This window comes from Leucopleurus acutus (assembly GCF_964270905.1).
Source record: "Leucopleurus acutus genome assembly, chromosome: 1".
Taxonomy (NCBI): Eukaryota; Metazoa; Chordata; class Mammalia; order Artiodactyla; family Delphinidae; genus Leucopleurus; species Leucopleurus acutus.
Window position 1 is genome coordinate 161,094,568 of NC_139142.1, and position 25,871 is coordinate 161,120,438.

The window sequence follows — 25,871 nt, forward strand, 5'->3', positions numbered from 1 at the left end:
TGTTTTTAATTTGAGGGAAGGGATATTATATGGACGCACACAAATTAGCAGGAAAGGGCAATTTAATTACAAAGGAGCCAGGATTCTTGCTCAGAAATATTGATGACTGTGTCCTGAAAGTTTCCACCTTGTCTAAAATGTATTAAAACTGAAGATGAAATACAACAGATGTTCTACAACAGGCTTAATTTTGAAAATAGAAATGTAGTTCAACTATGTAACGTAGTCTCTAAGTCCTATTTTGGCTCATGAACTAAAGATATTTTATAGTTATATTCTCAATATCCTTCCTTGTAAGGCAAATTTACTAATAGATTTAAGGAACAAAATGTCAGAACAGGCACCCCCCATTTTACTAACTGGCTCTATAACCTTAGAAAGAAAACCATAATTCATAGATCACCAAATACAATCCAGGTGCCATCACTTCAGTAGACATCCATTGATTCTCCTTTTATACTGATACTGAGTTAAGCCCTGGAAAGAAGATTAAAATCAACATGACCTTTTATCAAGAGGCTTACAGTCTAGTGACATAACATAAAATCAGTCCGAGGGTTCCACCCTATACTGTATATAGAGTGTAAGCTATGTGGGGGGGTCCCACAGGAGGGAGTGATGCTGAAAGCTCAGCCTCTGTACACTGGTGCTGAATCAAGTCTCAGAGACAGAGTTCTGGATGAAGTAGAAAAGAATCGCTTTATTGCTTTGCCAGGCAAAGGGGGACACAGTGGGCTCCTGCTTGGAAAAACTATGTGTCTCAACCTGGGAGGATTTGATTAGAAATTTTAGAACAATGGTTCAAGGGCAGGGTTGCTGATAAGCTCAGGGTGTGTTCAGGGCCTGCACTCCTCTAATCTGGTCTCAGGTAATCTTGATGAGCCACTCTGATTCCTTTAATGTAGCCTCAGGGGGTCTTTGTCTAGTATGAAGAATGCTGACATCTTAAAGGGCTTAAAGACATTGTTATGTGTATTCCTTGAGGTGGAACCAGGACCCTGCCCCAAGGCTGTACTATTGTTTCCTGGCTGCCCCTCCCTTGTCTTTGTATCCCTTCCCTTCCTGGATTAGCAACTGTTCTGAATCTGCCCTTTGGAACTCAGGGAAGGTCACAGAGGCTGCAGTCAAGAAACAGGGGACAGAAAGGCTTCCATGCCCAGGAGCCCCCCAGGGTCCTGCTTGGTTTCATGAGTGGTCATGTGTTATCTCTTTGAACCCACCTTAGTTGACTCCTAGTTCAGTTTAGCAAACTAGGAAATCAAAATGTATGGGAGTTGTATAATATTGGAGATAATCACACACTTCCAAAGCATATGCTCTTTCTGCTACACTAAGGAAGGGAAACTTTACACCTCACTTTCTACAGAAAGTGATGAGAATGCAATGCTAATGCAACAAGCAGGTAGGTTGGATAAAAACAAAAAGCACTAATACTTATCGAGCACCTACTAGCATCCAGACACTGTTCTAGGCACCTCACATGTGTGAAATTATTTAATCCTCCCACCACCAATTACATTCGGTAACATAATTATCAACCTCACTTTACTAAGAGGGAAGTGAGAAAGGGATATGAAGTAACTTGTTTAAAGGGACATAGAGATGATATTTGGCCGAGTCATTGCACATCTCAAATGGAGCACTGAGAAGTGACAAGATACTGGAACATGACAAGATTGAAGAGTTTTCCAAAAGGAATGCTCTTTTTGTGGAGTGGGGCAGGAATCCCAGGTTTCCAAAGCCAGGTCCCCTTCAGGCATTCAGTCCTGTCTGGATATACGGACACAAGTGAAGACAGCTACAAGTCAAGAGGATAGAGGAACATTCTGGAAGGAGAGCCTTTGAAGGGAAGAGGGAATTAGGCAAAGAGGCATCATTGGAAAACAAGGCTGCATGAAGGTGTGAAATGCCTGCATTCTTGGCTCCTAACTCCTAGCAGAGTTGTCCCTTCCTCCCCGGAGGAGACTGGGTGTTATGGCCCAGAGTGGGAGACTATGTGCCTGCTAACCTAGGAGAAGGGAAGAGTTCACTTCCAGAGTGCTATGAGTTTGGGGAAGAATTGCTACCATCCTACCAGAATGGTTCATCAATCTTTCCTTACTTCAGGAAACGCATTGTTTGCTTCCACTTTTCTAAGGGGCTGGAGAGATGGCACCTTTGAAACAATCTGGCTGCCACTTCCACAAAACCCAGTCACCACGGGGTTACTTTCCACCCTGCTTTTAAATAGCTAGTTCACAAGTCCTTTCCTCACGAGGATGCCTTTTACTGCTATTAAGATGACCAATGATTTTCATCTTAACTAGGGCAACCAACTCATCTTAGTTTGCTCAGGAGTTGCCCAGTTTTAGCACGGAAAGTCCTGTGTCCCAGGAAATCCCTCGGTCATGGGAAAATCAGCACATTTGGTCATTCCCACTTACCTGGACGCTGCCTGGCCTCTTGCCAACCCACAGCTGGAGCCTCAGTATATTCGCTTCATCACTTTATGTCCCTCCACTCAGTATTCAAATCCACTGAGGTTCCTATTCCCCAAATCTTACTAGATATGCCTCCACCCCCTCTAGACAGTTTCCTAGAGGCTCGATCTATGAAAGAAACATCATGTGTGTGCACCTGTGACTTATTATGTGCAAAATTCATTCCCATATGTCATCTCATAGAACCTTTCAAGAACCCATGGAATAGGCCGGACAGGATTTATAAATATTCTGACCTCATAGATGATTAAAATTATGGTTCAGGTGGAGATGATTTACTGAAGATAACACAGCTAGTGTGTGGCAGGATTAGGCCTCCCCTTTTCAAGATCCTGGCTTGGAATCTGGCTCAAATTCACATCCTGGTCCAGCCATTCATGAGCTATGTGATTTTGCATGACTTACATAACCTTTCTGTATCTCCATTTACTAGTCTTAAATTTGGAACAGTAACCCAGAACTTATTGAACTAAATGAACTCATGTGTGCATATGATAAATGCTTAGAAGATGGTTTGTAATTGAATAATATTTTGTTTCTCATGGGTAGGAAGCGTGTTTGAATAAAAGAAAGATTCCTTGCAAGGGGAAGAAGTTTAAACTTTCCCAATTGAGCTTGAATGGGTGAATTAGTCAGAATAGGTGTGTAATCCAGGATGAGAATGGCAAGATCAAAAGGGAAAGGGATGGTCCCCTATTCGGGATAACCTGGGAGATGGAACAGGAAGGGAGAGAGCCAATTTGTAACACCTCAGAGAAAGCCCTGTCCAGGAGCTCTGTCCCTTACTCCTTTTGGTAACATCACAGCTGCCCTTGCTAGGGAGAACCCGTTCTTGCCCACTCCAACCACGTGGGCCTGGGGAGAGCAGCTAGTCAGAGAACCCTGCCCCCCAGCAGCCACTGCAGTGATTGGTCATGTGATTCCAGGGATGGTCATGTGACTCAAGCCAGCCCAGTCTGAGCCTGTCCCCAGGACTTGTACAAGTTCTTGTAATGGGGAAAGTTTATTTTTCCATTTGGGTTACTAAAATGGAGTAATGTTAGCTCATACTAATTTTAAACCCTAATAGTAAATTACATTGTCTAAAAAAGTTAAAAGAATATTTAAGAAAGAATAAAATTGTCTCAGAAAATGTCCACAGCATTTAACAAAAAGGTCACCATAATACTATCATATTGTAATGACTCTTATGTGATGTAAGTTCTTCCCAAACATCATTTTTATGTTTCATGTTGGCCTGATAAATAAATGCTGCTGGGCAGACCTAAAACATTTGCTTTATTAGATTCCAGAAGCAATTGTATGTTGGTGCTATCAAAGGCAATTTGCATACACAATTTACAGGAAATTTTGCTACCTTTCTGATTTAATGATTCGGTAGAAATGATCAAATTATCCTCTCATAGTAACTGTCGAAGATAAATACAATGATCTATGCTTCCATCGTCATTTGGTCATGAAACATACACCTGTGTTGCACCGTGCTTCAAGCTAAAACAAAGAAGCTTGCTCTGTTTAAGTGGTCTGTGGGAGTGAAAAAATTGCCTCAAAAAATTCTTTTCTAAATTCTTATTTTCTGGGAGTATTATTGGAGATAAACTGATTTTTAAAAGTTAACAAGATCTATATCAGGGTCTCTGATTTTCTGATTTACTGTGTTGTTCTCAAGTAAATATGTGGTCCACAATTTATTTTTTCTCTTCTATTTTTCATGCTGTTTGAAATAGGATGTTACCTTTCTTATCATAGGACCACATCTGAAATCCTATGCCCCGATGTATAGGCTGCCTCTTTTTCCTTACTAACATAGGAATGGTTTTCCTATCTTCCTGCAATGCCCAACCGGGGTCACCATTGCTCAAGAAAATAAAGTCTCTCAGAAGGGATGCCGAGGTCATAGGCATCTGCTTATTCCATCTTTAAAAATTATTTTGGCTATGCCACACAGCTTGCAGGATCTCAGTTCCCCGACCAGGGATTGAACCCAGGCCACAGCAGTAAAAGCACTGAATCCTAACCACTAGACCACCAGGGAACTCCCTGCTTATTCCTTTTTGAAAAAGTTTGTGCACTCTGTTTGTGTGCAGTAATCATGCCCATCACAATTTCTGAAATAAGTTTCTAATTTGGCTTTCAAATTAGAGATGGTGAGTGATGTTTTGAAATATTTTGAATTAAGCAAAATGCAGTATTTTCCTGAAAACCAATCCTAAATAAGCTGGAAAAAAAAAAGTACATAACAGATCTCTGGTTCTTGGTTCAGGGTGTGGTCATTCTTGTTCTGGCTGAGTGACTGGCAGGATTATCAAAGAGAGGTCTGTGATCTTTTTCTATTTAATGTCTGTATTGGTTTCCTAGGGCTGCTCTAACAAATTACCACACACCTGGTGGCTTAAAGCAATGGAAATTTATTCTCTCACATTTCTGAAAGTCAGAGGTCTGAAATCAAAGGGTCCGTAGGGCCATATTTCCTCTGAAGGCTCTAGGGAGAATCTCTTCTTTGCCTCTTCAAGCTTCTGGTGGCTCCAGGCATTCCTTGGCTTGTGGCTGCATCACTCCAAGATCTGCCTTTGTGTTCACAGGGCCTTCTCCTCTCCTCTTCTGTCTGAAATCTCCCTCTGTCTTTCTCTTGTAAGGATACATCATTGGATTTAGGGCTCACCTGGATAATTTGGGATGATCTCATCTCAAGATCCTCAACTTACTAACATTTGCAAAGACCCTTTTTCCAAATAAGGTTGCACTCACAGGTTCTGGGTAGACCTATCTTTTGGGGTGCCACCATTCAACCCATTACAATGCCTGATAATGTTTCATTTTTTAAAAAAATGCTTGCAAATTGAACTAAGCCAATGTGGTTTTTCACCATTATTGGGATCTTTTTGGCAGCTTTGGTAACATCCAGTGGTTGGGCACAGGTGAGAGCTGGGGGTCTTCTCTCCCACCTCTTCACTACCTGGTTGTATGTTACAATGAAAGCAAGTCCCAGACCAAATTCTGGACCCTCACACGAAAACATGTGTGTCATCTATCCTGTACCTCAATGGATCCCCCGTTCCTGGCTGTGTCAGGCTCTTTAACGAGTACCTTGCTGGAAAGGCTCATTCATAGAATATGCAACAATATTCTAGCAGCAGGATTAAGCTAGCTGTTTAGGCTAGAGTTTTTCAAACTACTGTTTCCTTCCCACTAGGGTGTTCTGAAATAAACTGAGTGGTTTGCAACAATCAATGAACAAAACAAAATATAGTAGACTTGAATAGAATAGAAAAATAATAGAATGCGTTACATGAAATGAAAATGAGGATAAGAAGTGCTTTCTCTGGAAACTTTTCCTTTCAATATGTATGTGTATGTATGTGTGTGTGTATGTGTGTGCGTGTGTATGTGTGTGTGTGTGTGATAGTGGTAGTAGGTCATGATATAAAATATGTTTATTGCTCCAATCTAAAAAGAACAAGAAATCATGTCCTAAGGGGACCAGGATGCAGGATTTGATGGAGTCCTTTGCAAAGGTACTACTTCAGTAGTTATAGACTGACTGGGACGCTAGCCACATAACACATACAAGAAAGGAAGGTTGTTTCTGTAAAATTATTTCTAGTCAGTCTACATAATGGAATACCACTCACTTCACCAGTGGAAAAAGATCATTTCTAACATCATTCATTCTAATCAGCAAATGTTCTATAGGTAACTGAAGGTTTGTAATAGCTTCCCCTAGAATGTGAGATTCTGATTAAATTCATTAAAATACTAACTACCTCTGGAGTGTGTATTCCTGATTAGAATACTTCAACTGTAAGTATCCATTGATAAAGTATAAATAAAACAATATTATATTCTGTATGCTGTAGTGTGTGTGTGTACATGTAAAACAGACAATACCAAGGTTATTCTTCCCTGTCACATAGGGATGATGGAAGGATGAAGGAAAAATGGCATGTTAAAAGAAGATTGGAATCTAACACATAGCACAATATTGGATTATAATGATTGATATTAAATGCAAAACAAACCACAAAATGTCTACCCATGGAAATCTCTCCTGACACCTGAGTTAATGGAGTTATAAACCAAGGCAAAACTAGATTACAAGGATGGAATCCCAAGTCTAAATGTTCAGTCATATCTCAAACCATGGTTTCAGGTGTTTCCTCTTTATAGGGAACACTATCCAGTTCCCCCAAAAGATGAGTAGTTATCCATTATCTGAAACATAATATGTATGTTGACCTAATAAATATATCAAAGGCAAACACTGAGTGCAGACTTACCAGCACACTCTGCTTTTCCCTCTCCATGAGCCCACCTTTGGAGTGTCTCTAAGCACATGAAGAGGAATTGCTCTTACCCTTTGCACATGGTGCCCAAAGGCTGAGCCTAAGGGCTGGCAACATCATTTGTAGGGCCCAGTGAAAAATGAAAATACGGCACCTCTTGTTCAAAAAGCTTTCTTCCATGATCTTTCTGTCAACCTCTCATAGTGTTGTTTATTTGCAATTTAATTCTGTGCCCCTTTGGACACAGGGATACTCGAGGGGTGAATAGTGACCTTCACAGTTGCCCAGACTGGACCCTGCTCTATGTTTCAGTGCACAGCTGCCCAAGCCCATCCCTCTCTGAGTCAGTCCCAAGGCAGCAGCTGTTCCTGGACAAGGGCTAGGCAGAAGGCAACCAAGACCCATGTAAGAGAGGACTGCCAACCTCTAGTACATGGTTCTTTGTCCCATTGGAATGCACTTTCAAAACACAAATTCAATGATAAGACTGTTAAGAACTTCAAGATGGCACCCAAAGACCACTAATCCTCAAGCATGGGCCTTTCTGGGAACACAGCCCTGTGTGACTATGCTGGCCCCACATTCATGAAGCCAGCCCTGGTGAGCACCTTCTATTTTCTGGTTTCTGGCGTTTGTTTACAGCAGTGATGTCTTTGAGAAAATGTGGACATGCGAATCCATGATTCTTGCTAATACCTTCACCAGAGTCATAGAGAAAAACAAGTCTATCATAATAAGAATTTTAAAAATAGCTGAAAGTTCTACAGCACTTGCTATTTGACAGGATGACAAGACTTCACGGGTCATAATTTGTACAATCCAGAACTCAGCATCTGTTACTCTAGAGCTGAAGCTCAAGTTTATGTGTTAGGTTGAACTCTGTGAAATTCTCAATATTTAACTGCTTCTGTTTCTACCAACTCAAGAAAGAAATTTATAGTGAAAATCAGGATTCAGCCTAATGTGCTATTTTCTCCCCCCTGTGGACATCATTCTTTTCCTGGGGTACAAACATTTTTCATACTTTCCCCAGACCTTCACACAGATCTCATTAATTAGACCACATGGGGCACCACCTCTGTTAGCTGCTTTGGTTATTTGCACGTGACTTTTCTCATTATAAGGCCATTTCCATAAGGGGAGGGCCCATTGCCACAGCAGCCAGAAGAGCCCTGTGTAGGGCAGCTGAAAGTGAGACCTTTGACTCAGGTGTGACCTTTGACCGAGGTTGGTCAGATTCCCTTTATGTTCTTGGCTGCCCTTCCTTTTGTGGTTAAGGGGATGAAAAACATCCCAGTATGTCCTCTCCTTGCTTTTCCCTCCCCTTTTCCTGTGGTCTGGTTGACCTGTGTAGGGTTTCCAACCTAACACCCAGCACTGCTTTCCCTGAAGCTGTTTCCTCCTCCTGTACAAAAAAGTTTCTCCTTTTGATACTTGCATTCCACCCAAATAGGACTAATAATGCCTCCACAGTGAAGGATGGGTGAATTAACTGAGGTCCTCCTGTCTATGGCTTGGTCAGTACCAATTATAATTTTATCGAATTTTTTTTCAGTAAGTCAATCAAACTTGATAGCAAAGGATGATATTGTTGGCTCCCCAAGGATACTTAAAAACTACAAGAGGCACAGTCTTAGCAATACGTTCACTTATTGATACTCATATTCAATTCATAGGGATTTACTGACATTAATAAATGATAATTGTGGATTCTGTTACTCATCCGTACAAGCAGGTACATGCATACGTACACACACATGAATATATACTTATTGATTTACTACTGTGTGTAAGATACCATATTGGTATTTCAAACACAAGTCTCCTCAGGGGACTTGGACATTGCAGGGATATGATACTTGGCATGAAGAAGGCATAAAGTAGTGTCAGCAGAGAGTTACAGAAAAGTGCTGTGTAGGATTGGGATGGGACAGAGTCCTGGCATTGGTGAGATCAACAGGGAGAACTTGCCATTAAATGACCTGCCCCCTGGAGCCTGGAAGCAGACCCTTGCAGAGCCAGGGGCTGTGTGTCTCAGGGCCCACGTGATGGTAAAACCAGAGTGGGAGACTGCAGGATGGCTAGGATGGGGGGTTTGTTCCACCCTATTCGTTCTGAGACAAGAGCTCTGCATTTCACTGAGCACCTAAAAAAGCATCAGACATTTGAGTCACTGAGCTATGGGTTTACTATCTCATCTCATTTCATTTCGCAGCACTATTGCTCCACATTGTAGGAAGAGGATGGAGACTCAGAGCCTTGAGTCACTTGCTCCAAGTCAGACCTCGGATAAGCAGCAGCACCAGGAACTCAGCACAGGTTATGTTTCCACAGATTTCTTGTTGTGAACAAAGCTCGGTCTCACAGACTGAACAACCTTCACACCGGTTAACTCTCTAAAATTGAAAATCCACCATGTGGCATCTCCTGAATCCCTAGAGCACAACTGCTGAAGGCACAGCTGGAACTTGGCAGCCCCACCCTCCCTGAGCCCATCAAATTCGACACTTATTTTGTCTACACTGTGGGGAAATTGAGAGCCACTGAATTCATCACTGCCTGAGGCTCCCTTTGGTTCAAATCCTAGCCTTCTCTTCCATGGACGTCCAGATCTGTCAACACCAGTGAGACACCTGACTAAGGAGGATTTAGCTCCTTGTAGGAGAGAGAGAGACACTGAAACTGTCTCTGTCCCAAGCTGCCCTCTCGTCTCTGAGGTTTACATGAACCTTGGTCCCCAGAGGGGGAAAAGGATGCTTTGGACACAGCTACGATCCCCTCTGTCCCCTCAGGGCACCTGATGCTGAAAACAAGATGCAGACTGGGAGTGTCAGCCTGCAGCCAGAAGGCAAACTAAATAAACATGCAGAACACTTGAATCCAGGGAGAGCAGGAGGCTCCCACACCTCTCCCTAATCATTCTTGAGTTTTTCCACCTACAAACCCTCCCCTGGGTCAGCCACCACTCTCAGAAAGGCTGACAGCTCATTGCTGCTGCCTCTGTTTCCTGAGCTTGCTCTGCTTCCCTCTCCTACTCCCTCTCCATGGTAATTGTGATCCAGCAGCCTCCCCCACTTACTCAAAGGAACAGTTTGAAAGATCCATTCGAATGAAATGGCTTGATTACAACAGGGAGACAATTGGTTGAATAAAGTCAATTATCTTTTCGGTGACAGGTGCCCACTTTGCAGTCCAGACACCTGCTGGCATAATCACTGGGGCTGACATTTCCAGGTCCTTACTTTAAAAGAGAATAATAGAATGCCAGGCCTAAATTTTGGGTGTTTTTTTTTAAAGCAGAAGGGTGAGAGTGATCTGTAGCTGTTGAGTCATTACCTTCCCATAAGCCAACAGAATCATGAGTTGAGCCCTTCGATGCTGCCAGAGCTGTCAGAGGCTCTAACCCAGCCAGCGATGTCTGACCGGGGGTGTAGGAAGGCTAATTAACTCTGGGTAGTGAAGCAGAAGGACTGTGCTTCCACGTTCCAGAGAATAAACCACTCACACCTGGAGAGCACACAGATCTAAATATTTAGCAACAAGAATGAGGGACATTGGGGCATATCTTATTAACCCCATTAGGGAAACATCATATAAGACTGGAAAAAGAGCAGAAGCAAGAAGAACTACAATCCTGCAGCCTGTGGAACAAAAACCACGTTCACAGAAAGATAGACAAGATGAAAAGGCAGAGGACTATATACCAGATGAAGGAACAAGATAAAACCCCAGAAAAACAACTAAATGAAGTGGAGATAGGCAAACTTCCAGAAAAAGAATTCAGAATAATGATAGTGAAGATGATTCAGGACCTTGGGAAAAGAATGGAGGCAAAGATCAAGAAGATGCAAGAAATGTTCAAGAAATATCTAGAATAATTAAGGAACAAACAAACAGAGATGAACAACACAATAACTGAAATGAAAGCTACACTAGAAGGAATCAATAGCAGAACAACTGAGGCAGAAGAATGGATAAGTGACCTGGAAGACAGAATGGTGGAATTCACTGCTGTGGAACAGAATAAAGAAAAATGAATGAAAGGAAATGAAGACAGCCGAAGAGACCTCAGGGACAACATTAAACACAACAATATTCATATTATAGGGGTCCCAGAGGAGAAGAGAGAGAGACAGGACAGGAGAAAATATTTGAGGAGATTATAATCATAAACTTCCTTAACATGGGAAAGGAAATAGTTACCCAAGTCCAGGAAGTGCAGAGAGTCCCATTCAGGATAAACCCAAGGAGAAACACGCCAAGACACATAGTAATCAAATTGGCAAAAATTAAAGACAAAGAAAAATTATTGAAAGAAGCAAGGGAAACACAACAAATAACATACTATGGAACTCCCATAAGGTTAACAGCTGATTTCACAGCAGAACCTCTACAAGCCAGAAGGCAGTGGCATGATATACTTAAAGAGATGAAAGGGAAGAGCCTACAACCAAGATTACTCTAACCAGCAAAAATCTCATTCAGATTTGATGGCAAAATCAAAAGCTTTACAGACAAGCAAAAGCTAAGAGAATTCAGCACCACCAAACCAGCTCTAGAACAAATGCCAAAGGAACTTCTCTAAGTGGGAAACACAAGACAAGAGAAAGACCTACAAAAACAAACCCAAAACAATTAAGAAAATGATAATAGGGACATACATATTGATAATTACCTTAAACATGAATAGATTAAATGCTCCAACCAAAAGACACAGGCTTGCAGAATGGATACAAAAATAAGACCCATATATATCCTGTCTATAAGAGATCCACTTCAGAACTAGGGGCACATACAGACTGAAAGTGAGGGGATGGAAAAAGATATTCCATGCAAGAGGAAATCAAAAGAAAGCTGGAGTAGCAATACTCACCTCAGATAAAATACACTTTTAAATAAAGAATGTTACAAGAGACAAGGAAGGACACTACATAATGAACAAGGGATCAATCTAAGAAGAAGATATAACAATTATAAATATATATGTGCACCCAACATAGGAACACCTCAACACATAAGGCAACTGCTAACAGCTATAAAAGAGGAAATCAACAGTAACACAATAATAGTGGGGGACTTTAACACCTCACTTACACCAATGGACAGATCATAAAAACAGAAAATTAAAAGGAAACACAAGATTTAAATGACACAATAGACCAGAGAGATTTAATTGATATTTATTGATATTTATAGGACATTCCATCAAAAAACAGCAGATTACACTTTCTTCTCAAATGCACATGGAATATTCTCTAGGATAGATGACATCTTGGGTCACAAGCTTCAGTAAATTTAAGAAAATTGAAATCATTTCAAGCATCTATTCTGACCACAGTGCTATGAGATTAGAAATGAAATACAGGGAAAAAAATGTAAAAAACACAAACACATGGAGGCTAAACCATACATTACTAAATAACCAAGAGATCACTGAAGAAATCAAAGAGGAAATCAAAAAACACCTAGAAACAATAAAAACACAATGCAAAACCTATAGGATGTGGCAAAAGCAGTTCTAAGATGGAAGTTTATAGCTATACAAGACTACCTCAAGAAACAAGAAAAATCTCAAGTAAACAATCTAACCTTACACCTAAAGGAACTAGAGAAAGAAGAACAAACAAAACCCAAAGTTAACAGAAGGAAAGAAACCATAAAGATCAGAGCAGAAATAAATGAAATAGAAACAAAGAAAACAATAGCAAAGATCAATAAAACTAAAATCTGTTCTTTGAGAAGATAAACAAAATTGATAAATCATTAGCCACACTCATCAAGAAAAAGAGGGAGAGGACCCAAATCAATAAAATTAGAAACGAAAAAGGAGAAGTTACAACAGACACCGCAGAAATACAAAGCATCCTAACAGACTACTACAAGCAACTCTATGCCAATAAAATCGACAACATGGAAGAAATGGACAAATTCTTAGAACAGTATAACATTCCAAGACTGAACCAGGGAGAAATAGAAAATATGAACAGACCAATCACAAGTAATGAAATTAAAACAGTGATTAAAAATCTTCCAACAAACAAAAGTCTAGGACCAGATAGTGTCACAGATGAATTCTATCAAACATTTAGAGAAGAGCTAACACTCATCCTTCTCAAACTCTTCCAAAAAACTGCAGAGGAAGGAACACTCCCAAACTCATTCTATGAGGCTACCATCACCCTGATAACAAAACCAGAGAAAGATACTAAAAAAAAAAAATTACAGACCAATATCATTGATGGATATAGATGCAAAAATCCTCAAAAAAATACTAGCAAACAGAATCCAACAACACATTAAAAGGATCATACACCATGATCAGGTGGGATTTATCCCAGGAATGCAAGGATTCTTCAATATATGCAAATCAACCAATGTGATACACCATATTAACAAATTGAAGAATAAAAACCATAAGATCATCTCAATAGATGCAGAAAAAGATATTGACAAAATTCAACACCAATTTATGATAAAAACTCTCCAGAAAGTGGGCATCAAGGGGACCTGCATCAACATAATAAAGGCCATATATGACAAACCCACAGTTAACATCCTTCTCAATGGTGAAAAACTGAAAGTATTTCCTCGAAGATCAGGGACAAGACAAGGATATCAATTTTCACCACTATTATTCAACATAGTTTTGGAAGTCCTAGCCATGGCAATAAGAGAAGAAAAAGAAATAAAAGGAATACAAATTGGAAAAGAAGAAGTAAAACTGTCACTGTTTGCAGATGACATGATGCTATATATAGAGAATCCTAAAGATGCCAACAGAAAACTACTATAGCTAATCAATGAATTTGGTAAAGTTGCAGGATACAAAATTAATGCACAGAAATCTCTTGCATTCTTACACACTAATGATGAAAAATCTGAAAGAGAAATTAAGGAAACCCTCCCATTTACCATTGCAACAAAAAGAATAAAATACCTAGGAATAAACCTACCTAGGGGGAAAAAAGAACTGTATGCAGAAAACTATAAGACACTGATGAAAGTAAAGATGATACTAACAGATGGAGAGATATACCATGTTCTTGGACTGGAAGAATCAATATTGTGAAAATGACTATACTACCCAAAGCAATCTACAGATTCAATGTAATCCTTATCGAATTACCAATGGCATTTTTTATGGAACTAGAAAAATATCTTAATATTTGTATGAAGACACAGAAGACCTGGTATAGCTAAAGCAGTCTTAATGAAAAAAACAAAGCTGGAGGAATCAGAATCCCTGACTTCAGACTATACTACAAAGCTACAGTAATCAAGACAGTATGGTACTGGCACAAAAACAGAAATACAGATCAATGGAACAAGATAGAAAGCCCAGAGATAAACCCACGCAACTAATCTATGACAAAGGAGGCAAGGATATACAATGGAGAAAAGACAGTCTCTTCAATAAGTGCTGGGAACACTGGACAGCTACATGTAAAAGAATGAAATTAGAACACTCCCTAACACCATACACAAAAATAAACTCAAAATGGATTAGAGGCTTAAATGTAAGACTGGACACTATAAAACTCTTAGAGGAAAACATGGGAAGAACACTCTTTGACATAAATCACAGCAAGATATTTTTTGATCCACCTCCTAGAGTAATGGAAATAAAAACAAAAATAAACTAATGGGACCTAATGAAACTTAAAATCTTTTGCACAGCAAAGGAAACCATAAACAAGATGAAAAGACAACCCTCAGAATGGGAGAAAATATTTGCCAATGAATCAACAGACAAAGGATTAACCTCCAAAATATATAAACAGCCCCTGCAGCTCAATATTAAAAAAACACAATCCAAAAATGGGCAGAAGACCTAAATAGACATTTCTCCAAAGAAGACATACAGTGGCCATGAAGCACATGAAAAGCTGCTCAACATCACTAATTATTAGAGAAATGCAAATCAAAACTACAATGAGGTATCACCTCATACCAGTTAGAATGGGTATCATCTGAAAATCTACAAACAGCAAATGCTGGAGAGAGTGTGGAGAAAAGGGAACCCTCTTGCACTGTTGGTGGGAATGCAAATTGATACAGCCACTATGGGGAACAGTATGGAGGTTCCTTAAAGAACTAAAAATAGAATTACCATATGGCCCAGCAATCCCCCTACTGGGCATATACCCAGAGAAAACCATAATTCAAAAAGACACAAGCACCCCAATATTCATTGCAGCACTATTTACAATAGCCAGGTCCCAGAAACAACCTAAATGCCCATCGACAGACAAATGGATAAAGATGTGTTACACATATACAATGGAATATTAGCCATAAAAAGGAACAAAATTGGGTCATTTGTGGTGACATGGTTAGTTCTAGAGACTGTCATACAGAGTGAATTCAGAAAAAGAAAAACAAATATCTTATATTAATACATATATGTGGAACCTAGCAAAATGGTACAGATGAACCAGTTTTTAAGGCAGAAATTGAGACACATATGTAGAGAACAAATGTATGAACAGCAAGGGGTGAAAGTGGCAGGGCTGGGAGTGGTTGTGTGATGAATTGGGAGATTGGGATTGACATGTATACACTGATGTGTATAAAATGGATGACTAATTATAGCCTGCTGTATATAAAAATAAATAAAATTAAATTAAAAAAAATTGAGCAAGCGGGTTATGTAAAAACAAAAAAAAAATGATTGGAAAAAATATGCTTTCCTCAGATGATCTTCCCATCTCTCCTCAGTATCACCTATATTCTGTATTCTCAGCCTCATCTTACTCCTGACCTAGTCACCTTCCCTCAGCCACGTCCCTATATTTTGTTCTCCATTCTCATCCAGATGAAAGGACCCTGTGGTGTTAAAACAGCAAATGGCTAGAGTACAAGTGAGCAGTGGCAGCAGCGGGAATGTCTGGGGACCAAGGAGTGAAAGCCATATTGTTTATTTGGCCAAAATATATTACTGAGTTGTTTATTCACAGAGAGGAATAAATGTAGGTACTTGTCCTAGGAGTTCATAATTTAGATCAGGAGTCAACAATTTGTACTGCTTACAGACATAGGGGAAGGGGGAGGAATGGAGTGGGAGTTTGGGATTAGCAGATGCAAACTATTATATATAGAATGGATAAACAACAAGGTCCTACTGTACAGCACAGGGAAATGTATTCAACACAACTTTGTGAAACAACTATACCTGAATAAAAAAAAATACTTGTAGTGCTTACATGATCAGGCAGGTAATTAAATGTGTATACCTAGTCGATGTATAATAGGGACTGGTAGAGACCTTGGCAAACCAGTGAGCCCTTGTCCTGCCTAAAAGAGGCCACCTTGATTCAACTCCAGCTGAGAGATGGCATGTGGTTGTGTGAGCCCAATGTTGACAGAGCTTCCAATGGTGCAAAATAATTTGGAATCTGGACTTTATTTGACACTTTCTGGTATTTAAAAGATCTACATAGCATGTTTCTCTATTCTGCTTTTCACCTGAAAGTAGATTTTCTTGCAATTCACTGCTCTTATAAGGAAAGAAATCCTGAAAAGTGTGACAACATGAATGAACCTTGAGGACATTATGCTAAGTGAAATAAGCCAGTCACAGAAGGACATATACTTCCACTTATGTGAGGTATTTAAAATAGTCAAACTCTTGGCCAGAATTCAGTGGGATAATGTCTTCAATGTGCTGAGAGAAACAATCAACCTAAAACAATCACACAAGAATGAGGATGAAATAAAAACATTTTCAGAAAAAGAAAAACCATGAGAATTACCAACAATAAATCTAAATAAACTTCAAAAACATGTATTTCAAGAAGAAAATCTTAGAACAAATATCTGAGCTGCAAGAAGAAATAACATGCAAAGAAATTTATACATATCTAATTTAATCTAAATACACACTGATTATATAAAACAAAAAAAATAATAAAATAGATTCATAGAAGCAAAGAATAGAATGGTAGTTTCCAGGGGCTGGGAGGGGGAGGAAATGAAGATTCGTTAATCAAAACGTATAAAATTCCAGTTATGCAAGATGAATAAATGCTAGAGATCTGCTGTATAACATTGTACAGCCTATAGATAAATATACTGTACTGCACACCTATAAACCTGTTAGGAGAATAGATCTGATATTAAAAAACATGAGTCCGATGCCTCCAGCTGTCAAAAGGGCTACTGGTTGGTTTTCCCTTCTGTTCTGCGTTCAAGAGCTGCATTCAAGGGTCTGCTTCTGAAGTCTTATTTGGAGAAGGACACTAAAAGTCGGGAATATATCCCAAAAAATACGACGGCTTGGTGAGAGAATCTAAAACCATACCATGTAAGTAATAATGAAAGAAATCAGTTTCATTTAGATTGGCAAAGGTACTGGGTGAGGCATGCAGGTGACTTCATACTCTTGAAAAGGACAAGGACTAGTTTGTCAATTACAGAACCTGAGCCAACATTGTGACTTCTTAAGAAGGTCAAGAGAGATTGTATAAGGAAAACTTTCTGTCCAGAATTTGAATTCCTGCCTCAAAGGATATCAGTTGCACTGCCCTAATGGTATCCAAGAAAACTCATTTTAAAAGAGCTACTCATTGAATATAGATGAGCATTTCAGTGGTATTATAGGTTTATATGATGAATTGGAAGCTTATTTGTAAGATCTTCTGCCCTCCTAATGCCTGATGATTCTATGGGTACACACAACGATTTTGAGTTTCCAAAAGTGCAAAAATGGCTGCTAACAAGGTCAGTGCCACATTTCCATATTTAAATGGAAAGTTGTAGTTGTGAAGATGGCCATCTGTCTCTACTTTATCCCACTGTAGGTTTCAGAATAAGTTATTGTAATCTTGGTAGAGGGAGGATTGAGACACAAACTCAATTTCTATTACCACATTTTCAGTGATTTCCAGTAGGCAGATTGCCTCCTCTACTCATATGCTAGTTTATCCTTCTTTTACTACATTTAAAGCAGAATCATACTAAGAAAAGAAAAAATTATTTTCCAAGACATGATATAAATATTTGAACATCTTATCAATTGACATCTGCAAAATCTTCAGACTTCACAGATCATCTGTCAGTAATTTGCATTGAGTGTTTTCTGTATGGGAGTTGGACCAGAATATCAGCTACTTGCTCAGACACTCACTGTTAACAATTCTGAAGTCATATTCTCCACTACAGGGACCCAAAAGACAATGTGACTCTTGTCTGCTGTCCTAAGAACCTAACAAAATAGAATCTTCTCCAGAAATCAGAGGCTCTGAGTTTGAGAGTGCACATGAAAAGAACACATGTGGTGTCAGAGCCTAAATCTGTGCATAACTACACTAACTTTGTAATTTTGTTGTGATTATGGTTGTTGATACTGCTACCCCCCATCATTACTGCAATTGCTTTTTTTTTTTTTTTTTGCGGTATGCAGGCCTCTCACTGTTGTGGCCTCTCCAGTTGCGGAGCATAGGCTCCGGATGTGCAGGCTCAGCGGCCATGGCTCACGGGCCCAGCCACTTGGCGGCATGTGGGATCTTCCTGGACCGGGGCACGAACCATGTCCTCTGCATCGGCAGGCGGACTTTCAACCACTGTGCCACCAGGGAAGCCCCCTAACTATTTGTACATATATATATATTTTTAATTTACCCAAATCAATGAGTTACTCTTTTCTAGATAAAGTGAATTAGCTGAGGAAGTGGAATTGCTAAGAAGAATTTCAATAAATAGAGGTTCGTATCAAAGTGCTTAACAGAGTGTAGTAATTCGATAAATACTGGTTAATTTGGTTTGACACAATCACCATTCTTATGCTCTGCAAATTCCAAATTAGACCAGGGACATTTTTCTCAACTATTTAAATCAGAACCAGGTGGAAGAAGAAACAGAGGCAACACATATAAGAACCAAGTTTACATCAATCCCCAGAGGATGGGCAGAGGAAATAATAGGTCTTTTGAATCTTTAGTTTCAGTGACTCACCAGGAGCAAGGTTGCCAGGACGAATGGGCTGCTCTGCCTCCCTGGGTGCAGGATAATTTGATACAAGCAACCTTTTCCAACAACAGAAGTTAGGGCCATGACTCAGCACACCAAGCAGGCAACAGATTAAGAAAAATTCCCTGTGTGCTTTTCTGGACTTTGGATTGAAAGCTGCCTGCTTTATCTGGTATCCTCCTTATCATCTTACTCTACAATTTCATTAGGTGTCTTGTTACAGCCTTGGTTCACCCCCACCAAAGCTATAACCACATGTGCCATGTGCACATAAGAATATCGATGTCAAGATTGTGGCAGGTGGATGGAGCACTTTGTTGATTGAGGTTCTCTTTTCATGGGCCTAATAGCATGTGCTGAGTGCACCTGCCAAGCATGACCATGTACATGGGGGCTGGGAGTTAGGGGAAGCAGCCTTTGTGTGCCTCTTCAGTGCTCAGGCAAGGGATTCAGCCTCTTCAAGGAGGCGGTCAATGGTCTCTTACAGGTCCTCTTAAATTAAGCCTTTGTTTTTCCTACTTGGAGTTAGATTTACAGAATGAAGGAAAGTCAAAAAGGAAATTCCAAGCCACACAAGGTACTGGAAGACCACCTGTGACCAAAGGATGCATCAATTTCCAACAAGAACTAGTTAGGAAAATGTGCTGTGTGACTCACAGCCCATTACACACAGGTGTTCTATTTCATTGAAGCTGTTCACACACTCGGTCCAGTGAGCACGGCAGAGCTGAGAGGGGCACCACATCTGGAGAAAACACTTGGGACTTGACCTCTCCTTTGAACCCACAGCGAACTCTGAGTTCAAAGACAATAGCACAGATAAAGGAAAGCCATGTCCAGATCATCTACAGGTCTTCTGGAAGCTACTGGTTTTAGTTTAGTTGCGTTTTATCCTTTATTAACTCTACCATATTCATTTTTTCGTGGTTATATGCTAATTTATGTTATTGCAGAAATGGTTTAATACAAAACAGTACACAAAAGCACAGAAGATGTGAGCGGTGAGTATTGTGTTGGTAAACTGGCTTTCTGGGGGGAAAATAATGCCGTGATTTATAGTCTTTGTCAATTTCAGTGTTGTACAATAAATACACCTATCCTGGCCTTTTTAAAGTTACCAACAGTTTAACAACTAGCTCTCAAAACTCTTGAATATTTAACAATATAGGCTCTTACTAGCCAGCTCTAGCAAACTACTGCCTAACCCCACCACCAAGAGGCAACCCCTGTTAAGAAAATGGTTTATTTATTTCCAGTCTTTTGGTACATTTTTACACAATTATGTCTGTATTGTAAATAAAATATTATACTCTGCTTTTTTGTGGTGCTTGCTTTTTGAATTTATTCCATTACCATGTTTTATTTATTTTCCACAGAATCCTTAGGTAGCCAGTTCATATATATATACATATATATACATATATATGTATATATATATATGAAATTGCACAGGCCTTGGAGACAGAGTTAGGTACAGATTGTGGTGTCACATCTCACCTGTGATGTGACCATGGCAACATTACTGAACTTTGCTGAACCTCATTTCCTCACCTTCAAGGTAGAGATAACAAACAATAACCAATTCACAGGGTAAAAATAGGTGGTTTTTATTAAGCAATCATAAAATCCTAGATCCTTTCTCCCCGCTTTCAACACATTTAACAGCTGATTTGTTCTTAGTGCACATACTAGTCTTACCTGTGTAGAAAGTCCTTCCTGGCTCCCACCTCATGAGAAAAGAGGAGCAGAAGAGTATCGCTGTATAAAGTGGCCCCTATCCTCAGATGACGGTAGTTCCTTAGAGATTCAGGCTCTATGACCTTAAACCCCTGCTCTTTTTCAAGTGACTCACTAAGCAGAGTGGCCACGTCCACAGATTGATAGTCAACAGGACCAAGGACTATCAATGTTTCCTGGAGCTTGTTGGCCTACCTGGATTCAGAGAAGCGCACTCCTGGAAAAGACCTTGAGGAACAACTTGTCCCAATCTTGCTTTGTTTTTTCTAAATTAATTTTTATTGGAATATAGTTGATTTACAATGCTGTGTTAGTTTCTGCTGTATGGCAAAGTGAATCAGTTATATATATATACATATATATGTATATATATATATATATATATATATATATATATATATATATATATCCACTCTTTTTTAGATTCTTTTCCCATGTAGGTCATTACAGAGTACTGAGTAGAGTTTCCTGTACTATACAGTAGGTACTTATTAGTTATCTATTTTATATATAGTAGTGTGTATATGTCAATCCCAATCTCCCAATTTATCCTTCTCCCCCCTTCCTCCTTGGTAATCATAATTTTGTTTTCTACATCTGTGACTCTATTTCTGTTTTGTAAATAAATTCTTTTGTAACAGTTTTTTAGATTCCACATATATGTGATATCATATGATAATTGTCTTTCTCTGTCTGACTTACTTCACTTACTATGACAATTTCTAGGTCCATCCAAGTTGCTAAAAATGGCATTATTTCATTTTTTTATGGCTGAATAATAGTCCATTGTAAATATGTACCACATCTTCTTTATCCAATGTCCATCCAATGTCGACAGACATTTAAGTTGCCTCCATGTCCTGGCTATTGTAAACAGCACTGCAGTGAACATTAGGGTGCATGTACCTTTTCAAATTATGGTTTTCTCTGGATATATGCCCAGGAATGGGATTGCTGGATTATATGGTAGCTCTATTTTTAGTTTTTTTAAGGAATCTCCATACTGTTCTCCATAGTGGCCTTGCTTTGTTCTTATGAGGAACCAAACCTCAAGTAAGAGTGGAAAATACTGCTCACATGATTTTATAAATACATATAACATCAATATGGGCAATATTTAATGCATTTAGTGCAATGTTGATATATTCTGTTTGTTGTCATTGTTGTTGGAATGCACACTAAGAACCATGGTTAAATTAAAATAGAGAAACAAAAGTGTTTTATTTAAACACACACAAGATGGCAGAGTAGAAGGATGTGCTCTCACTCTCTCTTGTGAGAACACCAGAATCACAACTAGCTGCTGGACAATCATCAACAGGAAGACACAGGAACTCACCAAAAAAGGTAACCCCCATCCAAATACAATGGAGAAGCCACAATGAGATGTTAGGAGGGGCGCAATCACAGTAAAATCAAATCCCATAACTGCTGGGTGAGTGACTCACAGACTGGAGAACACTTATACCACAGATATCCACCCACTGGAGTGAAGGTTCTGAGCCCCACATCAGGCTTCTGAACCTGGGGGTCCAGCAATGGGAGGAGGAATTCCTAGAGAATCAGACTTTGAAGACTAGTGGGAATTGATTGCAGGACTTTGACAGGACTGGTGGAAACAGAGACTCCACTCTTAGATGTCACACACAAAGTAGTGTGCACATCAGGACCCAGGGGAAGGAGCAGTGACTCCATAAGAGACTGAACCAGACCTACCTGCTAGTGTTGGAGGGTCTCCTGCAGAGGTGGGGTGTGGTTGTGACTTAGCGTAAGGGCAATGACACTGGCAGAAGAAGTTCTGGGAAGTACTCCTTGGCGTAAGCCCTACCAGAGTCTGTCATTAGCCCCACCAAAGAGCCCAGGTAGGCTTCAGCGTTGGGTTGCCTCAGGCCAAACAACCAACAGGGAGGGAACACAGCCCCACCCGTCAACAGTCAAGTGGATTAAAGTTTTACTGAGCTCTGCCAACAAGAGCAGCAGTCAGTTCTACCCACCACCAGTCCCTCCCATCAAGTCTCTTAGACAGCCTCATCCACCAGAGGGCAGACAGCAGAAGCAAGAAGAACTACAATCCTGCAGGCTATGGAAAAAAAAATCACATTCACAGAAAGATAGACAAGATGAAAGTGCAGAGGGCTATGTACCAGATGAAGGAACAAGATAAAACCACAGAAAAAAAACTAAATGAAGTGGAGATAGGCAACCTTCCAGAAAAAAATTTCAGAATAATGATAGTGAAGATGATCCAGAACCTTGGGAAAAGAATGGAGGCAAAGATCGAGAAGATGCAAGAAATGTTTAACAAAGACCTAGAAGAATTAAGGAACAAACAGAGATGAACAATACAATAACTGAAATGAAAACTACACTAGAAGGAATCAATAACAGAATAACTGAGGCAGAAGAACGGATAAGTGACCTGGAAGACAGAATGGTGGAATTCACTGCTGTGGAACAGACTAAAGAAAAAAGAATGAAAAGAAATGAAGAGAGCCTAAGAGACCACTGGGACAACATTAAAGACAATAGCATTTGCATTATGGGGGTCCCAGAGGGAGAAGAGAGAGAGAAAGCACCAGAGAAAATATTTGAAGAGATTATAGATGAAAACTTCCCTAACATTGGAAAGGAAATAGCCACCCAAGTCCAGGAAGTGCAGAGAGGCCCATACAGGATAAAACCAAGGAGAAACATGCCGATACACATAGTAATCAAATTGGCAAAAATTAAAGACAAAGGAAAATTATTGAAAGCAGTAAGGGAAAAATGACAACATACAAGGGAACTCCCATAAGCTTAACAGCTGATTTCACAGCAGAAACTCTACACGCCAGAAAGGAGTGGCATGATATACTTAAAGTGATGAAAGTGAAGAACCTACAACCAAGATTACTCTCCCTGGCAAGGATCTCATTCAGATTTGGTGGAGAAATCAAATGCTTTATAGACAAGCAAAAGCTAAGAAAATTCAGCACCACCAAACCAGCTCTAGAACAAATGCTAAAGGAACTTCTCTGAGTGGAAAACACAAGACAATAAAAGGACCTAAAAAAAATCCAAAACAATTAAGAAAATGGTAATAGGAACATACATATCAGTAATTACCTTAAAAGTGAATGGATTAAATGCTCCAACCAAAAGATACAGGCTTGTTGAATGGATACAAAAACAAGACCCATATATACGCTTTCTACAAGAGACCCACTTCAGACCTATGGACACATACAGACTGAAAGTGAGGGGTTAGAAAAAGATATTCCATGCAAATTGAAATCAAAAGAAAGCTGGAGTAGCTATATTCATAAGATAAAATAGACTTTAAAATAAGGAATGTTACAAAAGACAAGGAAGGAAACTACATAATGATCAAGGGATCAAACCAAGAAGAAGATATAACAATTATAAATATATATGCACCCAACATAGGAGCACTTCAATACATAAGGCAACTGCTAACAGTGATAAAAGAGGAAATCGCAGTAACACAATAATAGTGGGGGACTTTAACACCTCACTTCCACCAATGGATAGTTCATCAAAAATGAATATAAAGAAGGAAACAGAAGCTTTAAATGACACAATAGACCAGATAGATTTAATTGATAATTATAGGACATTCCATCCAAAAACAGCAGATTACACTTTCTTCTCAATGCACATGGAACCTCCAGGATAGATCACATCTTGCATCAGAAATCAAGCCTCAGTAAATTTAAGAAAATTGAAATCATACCAAGCATCTTTCCTGACCACAATGCTGTGAGATTACAAATAAATTACAGGGTGAAAAAAAGTAAAAAACACAAACACATGAAAGCTAAACAATACGTTACTAAATAACCAAGAGATCACTGAAGAAATCAAAGAAGAAATCAAAAAAAACCTAGAGACAAATGACAATGAAAACATGACGATCCAAAACCTATGGGATGCAGCAAAAGAAGTTCTAAGAGGGAAGTTTATAGCTATACAACTCTACCTCAAGACACAAGAAAAATCTCAAGTAAACAATATAACCTTACACCTAAAGGAACTAGAGAACGAAGAACAAGCAAATCCCAAAACTAGCAGAAGGAAAGAAATCATAAAGATCAGAGTAGAAATAAATGAAATAGAAACAAAGAAAACAGTAGCAAAAATCAATAAAACTAAAAGCTGTACAGGAAAAGATCTGTAAAAAATACAAACACATGGAGGCTAAACAATATACTACTTAATAACGAAGGGATCACTGAAGAAATCAAAGAGGAAATCAAAAAATATGTAGAAACAAATGACAATGGAGACACGACTACCCAAAACCTATGGGATGCAGCAAAAGCAGTTCTAAGAGGGAAGTTTATAGCAATACAATCCTACCTTAAGAAATAGGAAAAATCTCGAATAAACATCCTAACCTTGCACCTAAAGCAATTAGAGAAAGAAGAACAAAAAGACCCCAAAGTTAGCGGAAGGAAAGAGATCATAAGGATCAGATCAGAAATAAATGAAAAAGAAATGAAGGAAAAGATAGCAAAGATCAATAAAACTAAAAGCTGGTTCTTTGAGAAGATAAACAAAACTGATAAACCATTAGCCAGACTCAACAAGAAAAAAAGGGAGAGGACTCAAATCAATAGAATTAGAAATGAAAAAGGAGAAGTAACAACTGACACTGCAGAAATACAAAAGATCATGAGAGATTACTATAGTAACCCTATGCCAATAAATGGACAACCTGGAAGAAATGGACAAATTCTTGAAACTCACAACCTTCTGAGACTGAATCAGGAAGAAACAGAAAATATGAACAGACCAGTCACAAGCACTGAAATTAAAACTGTGATTAAAAATCTTCCAACAAACAAAAGCCCAGGACAAGATGGCTTCATAGGCGAATTCTATCAAACATTTAGAGAAGAGCTAACAGCTATCCTTCTCAAACTCTTCCAAACTATAGCAGAGGGAGGAACACTCCCAAACTCATTCTACGTGACCATCACCATGATACCAAAACCAGACAAGGATGTCACAAAGAAAGAAAACTACAGGCCAATATCACTGATGAACATAGTTGCAAAAATCCTCAACAAAATATTAGCAAACAGAATCCAACAGCACATTAAAAGGATCATACACCATGATCAAGTGGGGTTTATTCCAGGAATGCAAGGATTCTTCAATATAGGCAAATGAATCAATGTGATACACCATATTAACAAATTGAAGGAGAAAAACGATATGATCATTTCAATAGATGCAGCAAAATCTTTTGGCAAAATTCAACACCATTTATGATAAAAACCCTCCAGAAAGTAGGCATAGAGGGAACTTTCCTCAACATAATAAAGGCCATATATGACAAACCCACAGCCAACATCATCCTCGATGGTGAAAAACTGAAACCATTTCCACTAAGATCAGG